Source organism: Ornithodoros turicata, chromosome 1, assembly GCF_037126465.1.
Source record: "Ornithodoros turicata isolate Travis chromosome 1, ASM3712646v1, whole genome shotgun sequence".
In the NCBI taxonomy this organism is placed as follows: domain Eukaryota; kingdom Metazoa; phylum Arthropoda; class Arachnida; order Ixodida; family Argasidae; genus Ornithodoros; species Ornithodoros turicata.
Window position 1 is genome coordinate 192172432 of NC_088201.1, and position 12298 is coordinate 192184729.

The window sequence follows — 12298 nt, forward strand, 5'->3', positions numbered from 1 at the left end:
CGTCAGCACCAACAGCGCCGCCACCGAAGTTCTTAAATTGCCGATCAGCACCACTCTGCTTCAGTGGACACGGTTGCTCCATCACAGGCGCGACGATGCGTAACCCTTTGTGCTTTGTTATGCAGGTTCTGACTTGTTTGTCAGTTCAACTTCAAAATGCTGAAAGTGTGGACACTATCGGGACAAATCTTCAGATGCCATTCCACGTGTGGGTCGACTCGGAACTTCCTTTTGATGTGATACAGCCGCTTGCGGACTCTATCGGTTCTGGTACTGCCTGGGAATCGCCCTTTATCTCTACGTCAGCACCAACAGCGCCGCCACCGAAGTTCTTAAATTGCCGATCAGCACCACTCTGCTTCAGTGGACACGGTTGCTCCATCACAGGCGCAACGATGCGTAACCCTTTGTGCTTTGTTATGCAGGTTAGTAAATCTTACAGCACTGTTAAGAGTGATAACCTGCTTTTACTGGAGCTGGGGTGTCCCACAAACCGGAGACGATATATGTCTATTACACTATGTTATATGCAGTCGTTTGTCTGTGCTCTACGTTTAATATTATTGTGCGGTGATATTGAGGAAAACCCAGGCCCTATCGAAATGCAAAGGGTGCTTGAGGCGTTAGCACGTCTCCAAGAGGGTCAGACGTCATTACATAAAGCCATATCCGAGGTCAGGCAGCAACAGAAAGCCACTGAAAGTCAGCTTGCCGCCCTGACAATCAGAGTGTCTGATCTTGAATCTACAGTTATATCTAAAATTGAAACAGTTCAATTTGAGGCCAAGGTCCTAACGTGCAAGGTAGACAAGCTTGACATGAAATTAGAGGATCTTGAGAATCGTCAGAGGAGAAATAACCTTATTTTTGTTGGTCTGCCCGATTCGGATTCTGAGGCGTGGGCTGAGTCTGAAACCAAGATACGAAACCTCTGCGATGAGCACTTGGGTATCTATCTTACAAGCAATGACATAGAACGGGCTCACCGACTCGGAAAATTCAATGAGCAGAGGGAGAGGCCTATCATAGCTAAGTCTTTCAAAGTCAGAGACAGCATATTGTCAAATTCTGGCAAATTGAAAGGCACCAAGTTTTACATAAATGAGGATTTCTCCGCCTCTGTGCGAATAGCGCGAAATCAGCTTAACAGATTTGCAAAACAGCAGGGTGAATGCTTCCGGTTACGTTTCAATAAGTTCTACATCAGCGATAAAAATTATGAGTACGATGCTGACAAGAAAGCTGTAGTAGAAACAACACACATGCCGCCTTCGAAAAAAAACTAGTTGAGCCGACGGCTGTTTCTGTATTGTGTGTCAATGCAAGGAGTGTTTTGAACAAGAGATGTGCTATTGAAGCTCTACTTCTTGAACATGATCCCGACGTAGTGGCGATTACTGAGACATGGCTCTGCCCAAGTATTAATTCACAAGAAATTTTTCCAGATGACTATGCAGTTGTTAGAAAAGATCGTGATACGCGTGGCGGGCGCGTTGCCTTGTTGTTTAAAAAGAATCTTGATTTTATGTTTCTTCCCCCCACTGATATCGAAAGTGTTTGGTGCCGGCTTATCACAAGGCATGGTAATGTACTTGTTGGAGTTTTATTTATTTTATTTATTTAAGGGATACTGCTGACATCACCAAGATGTCGTTTGCAAGAGTGTGAAAAATAAAAGAAAATGTACAGGTCATGAGCATATTGTACAACAAAAGTAAATCCACCGTCTCGGAATTATAACAAAATTAGCAAGACTTAAATGGCAATTAAACAATAATTGAACGAGCAACTGAACACGCATTTAAACAGGAGTAGGCATCAACAACAAACGACACTTTGCTACCAGAACGGTACCGAAACACCATCAAAAATAAGATACACTGTGTTTACATTTTTTGAAAGTAATCATCAATTCCACGAATAAATGAGGCAAGAGAGTTGAAGTTGACAAGATCGCTAGGCAGTGCATTCCAGTCCTTAATTACTATAGGGAAGAAGGAATTTTTAAAGGCTTCAACCCTACTATACGGGGGCTTAATGTAACGATTATGGGTTGTTCTGGTGGCACCTCTCTGAATAAATGTAAAATATTCATCATATGGAATTTTAAAAATTCCTGTCAGAATCTGCCAAAAGGTTTTCAATCGTTGTATCCTTACTCGTGTTTTTAATGTAGGAAGGCCTGCCCGTACCAGCAGCGCAGAAGGAGAGTCTAAAGGGTTGTATTTACTGTATACGAAGCGCAGTGATTTTCTCTGAACCATTTCAAGCTGTGACACCATCGTCTTAGCTTGTGGAAACCAAACTATAGAGGCGTATTCAATTAAAGGGCGAATACAAGTGGTATATGCTACTAATTTAGTGGAAGGTGTAGCTAATCTTAGGGCATGACGCAGGGAAAAAAGCCGACCATACGCTTTGGAGCAAACGTCTGTGATGTGGGGTTGCCACGAAAGTTTATTATTGATCGTTAAGCCCAAATATTTGTGTTTAGTTGCAAGTTTAATTGGCTCACCGGCTAACGTATAGGGAAACAAAAGGCAATTTTTCTTCAGGGTCACTGTCATGCACAGCGTCTTTTCGCAGTTTAGCGTCGTCTGCCACTTCTGGCACCATTCCGACACTCTGTCGATGTCCCTCTGTAACTCCCACTGGTCATCAACAGAAGTGATCTGCCTATACAGAACGCAGTCATCTGCATACATTTTAATTTTAGAGGTAATATGTATTGGGAGATCGTTCATGAACATAATAAAGAGAAGGGGCCCCAAAACTGACCCCTGGGGAACACCAGAAGTCACGGATGTAAGTGCAGAGTTTCTATTATTATAGGTGACGAATTGAGAACGGTCTCGAAGATAGCCCTCTAACCATTTGCCGACCTTCTGGTTTTTCAAATACTGATTAATTTTGTGCAACAATTTAGTGTGAGAAACCCTATCGAACGCTTTCGATAGATCCAAAAATATAATGTCAGTTTGAGCTTTATTATTAAGACCCTCGGAAAGATCATGAACGACCTCTATTAACTGTGTAGTCGTCGAGTAACCTCTTCGGAAACCGTACTGACTGCAGTGTATCAAACTGTGTTCATTAAGAAAGGCAACCATACTCTTAGTAAGAATATGTTCAAATATTTTACAACAATAACTCGTCAGAGATATTGGGCGGTAATTTTTAACTTCCTTCCGGTTGCCCCCCTTGTGAACTGGAATAACCTTAGCTATTCTCCAATCTGACGGTACCTCACCGCTGTGATACGATCTATGAAATATAGTCGCTAGGTACTCCGCTACCCATTCCGCATAAGTTCGGAGAAAAATATTAGGAATGCCATCAGGGCCTGGGGTCTTTTTGGAATCTAGTTTAAGAAGGGATGATATAATACCAGGCAATGAGATGTCAATGTCAGGCATAGGGGGCACACTTGAAGCGAAGCAGTCATTTGGAATGATACCGTTATCAGTCGAGAACGCAGATTCGAAGAAGTTACTAAATTTGTGTGAAGAGTTGTGTATAGACCGCCAGGTGCAGATGCGTCCGTCTTACTCTCATTAACCGATTACTTATCGAGTATCACGCAAATCAACAATAAGATAATAATGTGTGGCGATTTTAACTTGCACGGCATTGAGTGGCTTACTTTAACAAAAGGTGAATGTCGCGAAAAAGGCAGTGCCGACGCCCTCATTGACCTTGCTTATCAGTTTAACTTACAACAGGTGGTTAATAGGCCTACAAGGGTGACGACTTCGACATCCTCGCTACTTGATCTGATGTTTGTGACCCGTCAAATGGCTGATGTTACTCATGAAATAGTTGAGGGAATTTCAGACCATCACTGTATTGTTCTCAATTGTTACTTGTCTCCCCTAAAAAGAAATAATAGCAGACGCGCTTTCTTCTATGACTTGAGTCGAGCAGCACATACTGAGGTTATCGACTGCTTATCATCCGGATTTGACAGATTTTGTGTAACGGTTTCTCAGCTCTGTAGTGATGAAACGTGGTCAGTGTTTTACAATTTAGTTAATCACTGTTTACAGTCATATGTGCCACTCAAGAAAAAATTAGTCGGCAGGCGCAGACCATGGATTTCGAGAGAAGTAATTCATGTGAAACGCAAGCTGAATAGACTAAAGAAGAGAGGCAGCCCAAAACCTATAACAACGCAACTTAGGAAGGAACTCAGAACTATGATTTCAAATAACAGAAACCACTTTTTCAGTACAACCCTAGGAAGCTTTCTCAGGGATTCACCGCAAACATTTTGGCGCTATGTTGCTCCGAAAAAACGCAGCACAGCTGTAGATGTTAATCTCTCAGCGGATGTATTTAATCGGCATTTTTCTTCCGTGTTTCTAACAGATGATGGACAAATTCCTCCCTATAGTGAACCTAGGCACTTACCCCCGATTTCTAACGTGGTTTTCACATCACAAGGTACCCTTGCGTTATTGTTGAAGATTAACACTAAAAAAGGCGCAGGGCCCGATAATATTCCTAATGCATTTCTTAGGCGGTATGCTGAATGGATCTCACTATATTTGGAAGTGATATTCCAAAAGGTTTACGATTCCGGAGTGCTTCCCAAAGCTTGGAAAACTGCAAAAATTGTTCCCGTACCTAAGAAGTCTGAGTGTCGCGGTACTAGTGACTACCGACCCATTTCACTGCTATCCAGTTGCTCAAAAATTTTCGAGCATATATTGTACTGTCACATGGTAAAGTTTTTGGAAGAGCATTCTGTGCTTAGCAAATGTCAGTATGGATTCCGCAAAGGATCCTCAACTACACATCAATTAATAGAATTTGTACACGATCTAGCTACGTCCATTGATGATTCAAAGCAGTCTGATGTTATCTTTCTTGACCTCCAAAAGGCATCCGACAGTGTGTCGCATTCTAAACTGCTTTGGAAACTCAGCTGTCAATTTAAAAACGAAAAGCTCATCAACTGCCTTGCGTCCTATCTGACGGGGAGGCTCCAGTTTGTTACTTACAATAATACATCTTCCGCGTCACTCAGTGTAGTTTCCGGAGTTCCCCAAGGGTCGGTGCTCGGTCCGCTGTTTTTTCTTTTATATATAAACGATATTGCAGAGCACGTAGATGCTAACATTAAACTTTTCGCAGACGATTGTGTGCTTTACAAAGTTGTTAATACGGTTGAGGACCAAGTAACCCTTCAGCGTTCCCTTGATTCTGTAGTCCATTGGTGCAAAACTTGGCAAATGGGGATTAATGCGCAGAAGAGTGTTTACATGACGGTGTCTAGAAAGAAGACCAGTGCCATGCAGTGCCAATACGAAGTGAAGAGCGTTCCTTTAAAGCAAGTAAATGCACACAAATATCTCGGCTTGACGTTCACCAGCGACTTGACATGGAGCCAGCACCTTAAAGAAGTTATCTCCAAAGCTAGTAGCAGGTTATACTTGCTACGGCGAACTCTAGTGGAGGCTGACTCCCAGACAAAACTAACTGCCTACAAATCTCTTGTCCGCTCTATCACTGACTACGGCTCTGTAATATGGTTTCCCGAGGCTGTTACAAAAGTAAGAGAAATTGAGATGGTACAGAAGAAGGCTATTCGCTTTGTGTATAACCGTTATTCTCGTTTAGACTCACCAACGCGCAGGTGTTGGAGTCAGCCAATCTACTTTCATTGCGTTCTAGAAATACAATTCAGCGTCTAAAACTCCTATGGAATATCTACAACGATCTGACCGGTATTGCGAAAGATGGATACTTGCGCTTACAGCAGTATGGCAGCCGACGGGGGAAACACAGCCAGCACCTAACGCCATACAAATTTCGAACTAATTCTCTACGGGACTCCTTTTTCCCGGCGGCCATCAGGGACTGGAACAGCCTTCCCCAGGCGGTGGTTGACTGTGACACACTGTCTTTATTTGAGGACGGCATCTCACAATATTACAGAGCGTTATAGGTTTTCTCTTATTGTTAGTATCCTTTTTAATTTGTGTGATTATCTGTTCACTGCATGTGTTCTGTATTCGCGTTCGTACTGTCCCTCCTTCTATGGCATTCATGCCAGAAGTATTACAAATAAAAAATAAATAAATAAAAAATTATGAAAATTTTGCATAATGTACAAACTCGTGTTAGTGGGACATAGAAACACACCAGCGACATGTCTCTTTGGTGTGTTCCAGTATGTTTACTTAGAGACAATAAATAATTTTTCAACCTGGAATGTATACTCTTTATTCTCCCTGCTTAAGTTTACGACAACATATGTTTGGATTCAGCCCAGATGAAAACAATGTGATCCGTCTGGTCAAAGAAGTTTCCCAGTGCTACAGCGGTATCGGACTGTACCACCTTGCCAAGGAATATACAGAGAAGGTGACAGCCAGGCCTCATCTGCGAAAGAAATTGTCAAGGTTGATCATATACAACAACCAGTAATGCACTCTGCCCACTTACCTGGTCGACTGCTTCAAACTTGCCTTTGCAACTGGACTTGTGCTACTTTGGTGTTGGAGCTTTCACCACAAGACCTTGCTACTTAGCCTTTTTATGACATATTCACTCGACCCTTAGTCATTTTGAATTGTCTTTGTCGTCACTTACCCTCCTAGTGCACATTTTTCTTGTCGATATGTTTTTACCGTCATATAGCCTTTATATCACATGCTTAATCTCGTCCTAGTCCTTTGGAAGTGCTGTACTTCCGTTCGGCCCTTCCTGTCACACCAAGTCATATCTAAACTTCCTGTGCAAAGCATAATGTTTATGGCAAAGTATTCATAGGCATATTAAGGTAGTTTCATAAACAAACGTGCCAAACATTGCTGAATGCCACGACTCAATTCTGAGACTACTGCTCCCTAACATTCTAGGCCCTCAAGCCGATAGGAAATGGGAGAAACACGAGAAGTGACACGCGCACACGATGACAGATCACAAAGGAAACGTAACACAACAAATACAACACCACACGAAACCAGCAAATCACATAATCGAAGTTCAAAGTACAAAATTGGAACGACACGAGCGTCACACGAGTACAAAATAGACAGGAAATAACATGTACGTGACAGGATTTCACACAAAAAATGCAAGGAACCTAATCACGAGGAATTTCTGCAGCGATCCGTGGCAAAATTTTAGCGAAGCAGCAAGGGAAGCGCTCACAAACAGCAAAATATGTCACAGCTTACATGCATTCCTATGGGCTGTAATCGCTCTTTTGAGCACCGCAATATGGCGGCCGGTTGTCGTACCTTTCCCGCGATACCCTCACCCATCCGCTATCCAGCCTTCTAAATAGAGATCAGTGATGGAGATAGATCGCGGTAATTATCCGTTGTCGAAAGAGGTAATTTCGTATCAAAATTCACAAATTTTGCAAATCGGTAACAATTTTTGGCCTGTAAAATAGTAAAATAGTAAAATTGCATGTAGAGACTGGACGCATATCGGTTTTCTGTGTTTTTCATGAGTTTGTCTTCGTAAAAGGCGCGGGATCGTCACTAAACTATATCCAGAAAGAAAAACAGTTGCAGCAGGTAGAGGAACGACTAATCTATCGATATTACGCTGTTATTTTCCATAAAAACGCTAAATTATTTAATATGAAGCAAGAAAATTTACGGCTCTACGCCCTGCCTGCCTCACGTTGAGGAATGACTTCACTTCCTGTAATCTCGTTCCCAGTTGCTTTTCTTATGTTGAACTTGTGTAATTTCCCCTCAAAGACTACACAATCTCAGGCGCATATTAAAACGGATATGTTGCGATATAAACCTGGTGAAAATGTGAATGAGGAACAGCACGCACGCTTGACTATCGACAGTTTAATGATGCGAGCCGTCACTTTGGATCACCGATAAGGAGCGCAGGTTTTTCCTGGACGGGTGTCCCTCATTCCTACTTCGTGTCTTTTCACCGCTCGTTTATATCGCTAGTACCATGTACCAACTCCATACCATTCGGTAATATAATAATCTCAAACGTCCCTGATGATGTAACAATCAATCAGTGTAATGTCAGTTTTTAATTTTATAGTGAGGTGAGATGAATGAATGCCTTTTGCATAAACGCTTAGTAAGCAGTCAGTTCTGAAATAAATTTTCTTTTACTGCCCTTTTTACCTCCACAGAAAGCCTAAGGTACTGTAGGTTGGCCTGAACAAGAAAATGATTGCCGGAAGGAAGACAGACGTCTCAAGAGCAGTTAACCTTATGTGAAAGCTTCATTATTGGATGTACCAAGTTGGTTAAACTTTGTAATGTTTCAAGTTTTGTTGCAAGGTACATCCTTGTTCCGGTGTTGGCATGCAATGCCCAGCATTCAGGGCAGGTGAAAATTTTGTCCAGAGCTCGCTGACCCTAACTTTATTACAGCTGAAGTGACTTAAAGGAAGACTTCGCAAGGACTGGAAAAAAATTGAAGTGAGCATCATACCGAACACGAACCACCCCCTCGATGCCGAATACAACATTCGCACTCATTTTACACGAGTAATTTTCGTAAATGATGACAATTGTAACCCGAAATGCGAAGAGCAGTAAACCGAACTCCATACTACGGCGGTTCATCCGGATGAGGATACCGTGACGTCACCCAGCAGTGTTGTCTGCTTCGAAACCTACATTATCCCTTGCCTGGTGCCGGATGATGTCAGCACTGTGTTGGTTTCACGTCCTCTCACTTTACAGAGGTGAAGCGCTCACTTCGTATAAATTCGTTTGAATAAAACCTGCGCAGTTTTCGAATCAGATATTTCGTACACATGTTCCCATCATCCCAAAAGTTACAGATATACCATAACCATTGTGGTGATTTTGTAGCGGAGTCCCACTTTAACAATACATGTCTATGCAACATATATGCATGTGCACACAGTAGTTGATGCACTTCCTAGAAAGATACTCTTGATTGATACTTTTTCCTTGAAAGATTTGTGGTGACATGGCACGTTAAAAGGCTATGGCATTTTGATTGACATTTTTCATGGCTTCATGCACATTTGTGTATTGTATGTAAAAGATCTGAAGTTGCAATCTTCCAAGCTACCGACTATGGTCATGTTCAACTTAAGAAGAAAAAGAAATCTAGTCCATCAGCTCTCAAAATATTAGTGCGCCACGCATAGGACGGCTGGACACAGTGAGGTCACGCTCCCTGTTTGCGCCAGATAATGTAATCCATCGTACTCATTCTGTTTCCCTATTGACTGCTAAGACTGGCAACATGGCAATACGCTGCGGCAGGAAGTGCACTCCCCTACTGATGGCTCATGCTGGTGGTGCAGTATTTCTCCTGGCACACTATTGCTTCTCATTATCTCCAACAGCATATGTAGTTGGCAGACTAGGTTCCTTTTCCTTCTTATGTTGAACATGACTGTAGAGTGTTTTTCTACGTGTCATTCTTGGCTGGATTAAGCCCTTGAATACATGTGCCCGTCGGGCTCTGACATCAGAGCTCTGGTCACTGCTATTGGTAGTCTGTAAGCGTGTGACTTCTCTCACCCTTCCTCACTGACAGAAACGCTTGCTGTGACTCGTTTGCAACTAGGACCTGTCTGAATCGCGAACATCTGTCAGGTACATTTTTCCATACCATCATAGCTCTGCACGCTGGCTTTTGTGTGAATTACCGCCTTTTAAATTAGGTTGTAGCAGTGAATATCAAAACTTCACGAGCTTCGATATTCTTGATGCTAGATTTCTGTGTGTCTATCACTCCCTTTGCTGTAAAACTTGGAATACTGGATGACATCAGTGCAAATAAGTGCATTTGACTTTTTTCCGTGACAGCTTGACAGCTTGAAATGAACTGTTGCAACTCATTTAGTATCAGTTTCTGTCTTTGTACTTCAGTGTTGTTTCACAATGCTCCAAACCAGATGAGAGTGTAAAAAACATAAATCAGAGTGCTGTGCTGTTAAATAGGCATCTGTGGCTGATTATAAGTGTGCTACAGAAATTGAACCAGAAATGGAACCCCAGTGTGTTTAAATAGGTTCGGTAAGTGATGTCACAATTGGTGAAAGTATGCCACGTGCCAGTTGTCGTTGAGTCACTATCTGGAACATTCCGCAAGGTCAAGTCCCGGTGGTGTCATTCTTCTTGGGGAGCCATCTCAGGGGGACTTAGGCCGTATATAAAAGCAAATAAAAGGGAACTATATCCCATCTTTGCGACCATATTCCTTACTGTTGAAAGTACACCAGGATCTTCGTTAATGATTGATTGGAATTTGTAAATGAGGTAAGACTCGCGTTGTTCCCTGCCCCTATCTGAGCTAAAGTTTGATTGAAGAACAAAAACGGCGACGTCACTTATTGAATGACCAGGCTGTTTGAAATGACGAGATACAGGAAGATTTGGCGTTTTGTTAACGTCCGATCAGAGGTTGTTCAACAACCACCGGTCGCACGTTAACAAAAACCCAAATCCTTGATGAAATCTTTCTCAAGAAGCCAAATTTTTTCAAATTGACGGTCTAGAAACATGTTTTAGTTGGCTAAGATTTCTAGTTACGTCAGCGTCGTTTGAGCATATTTTCCTGTATCTCACAGCCTGACTATAGGGAATAGCCAATTTTGTGTGCCGTGGCTGGCAACTGTTGAATGAGAAATGCTGCTGAGAATCTGTCGGCTTGCGATAGAAGTCAGTAGTTAGAACACCATCAGTTAATTTAACTTGTACATCCAGGAAGTTAATAGTGGTCGCCGAACATGAATGGGTGAACTTAATGGAGGAATGGCACTGGTTGAAATCAAGTAGCACGTGATTCCTCCCGTCAGGGTGTGCTAAGACGCCTACGTGCTACGTGACATCGTGTGTGACGTGACATCACGTGCTACGTGACCTTCTGACGCTACCCGTTCAAATGTTACCTACCTGCATACTGCACTACCTACTTTTTTACTACCTACTTACCTACTTTTTTTTTGTTTATTGCGCATTTTCGGAGACGAGTCTTTCCTTCACCCCCAGTGTGAGAGGGTGAAAGAGCACCCTGTCGTCTCTTGCGTCCTCGAAAAAGATTGAAACAACACAGAAAATGCAACCCAAGATAAGGGCAGTTCCCATAGCGCCACACGATACATGTTTTTTTTTTGTTTTGCTTCCGCACGTTAAAGCTCATCTTCGACGCATGAGGCAGCACTGTGGCGGCATCTTCAATTTCACCCTCTCACATTGGGGGTGAAAGAAAGACGCATACGCCTCAGTGCACCTAGTGTACCGTGAATTTTGGGAGCAAGACTTTTTTGTTTTCAGAACCTGCCACTATTGGGGGTCAATACACCCAATGAACACCCTCCGTTTGGGTGAAATATGTGACAACCATGATTGGGGTTTGGGGTTGTAGCATTTACACTCATAAGGGTGTGAGTTATCATTTTACACTAATTTTTGGTGTAAAAAATGTACTGTGATAGTTTAAATCTGTCCTGTGCAAATACATGGGAGTTAGACCATCGCTAGACCGCTGTGAGACATTCTGGGCAAATATTGATTTGAGTGCGAGAATATCCGCCTTACCAACGCTTTTACAAGCTTTACGGGTCAAAACTTACCTTTATTTCGCCGAAACATTTACGGCGAACCGCAGACTAGGCCTATGCGCTGTGCACACGAGCCCCATGGAGGCCGCCATGAGACTCACGGCAGCCGGGATAGAGCAACAGGGTGATTCCTCATGATTGGCGGATGAAGGTCTCACGTGATCGACTAAGTGGAACTGGTGAATACGGGCAGTGAAGCTTTGGTAAAAAAATAAAATGAAAAAAAAACGTCTTGATTTCATTCTCACTGTGCAGTACGCTGTCTTGATCTTTTTTCGAGTTTCTTAGACGGCGGCGAAGCCTTTCAATGTTGTAGTTTTATTAATGGGACTAGCCGTCCCGACTTTTTGGGACAGCTCTTGCTTCTTCGGTTCATTGTCCCGCTGCCAGCAGGCCTGTTGGGGACGGTGTTTTGTCCCGCTTTAGAATAGAACGATTCCCGAATGAAAAAAAAAAAGTGGCTAAACAAGGGTTCTCTACTCTCCCGTTGCATTCTTCCAGCTCACGTCTTTCCACGACCTTGTGAATGGAATATTACGATGCCATCCCCTTTTACAGTACTACTTGGACGGGAAAGATGGTCTGCACACGGGCTTTTTTCATCAAGCTGCCCCAGCGGGAGGACAATGGTCTTGATGTAATGATGAATCATCGCAACCTCGGACAACAATGGCGAAACTAAGTTGAGCGATTCAAGGTGTTTTCCGTTCCTATCCCTAAAGTATGAAGGTACAGTAAACTGAATAAATT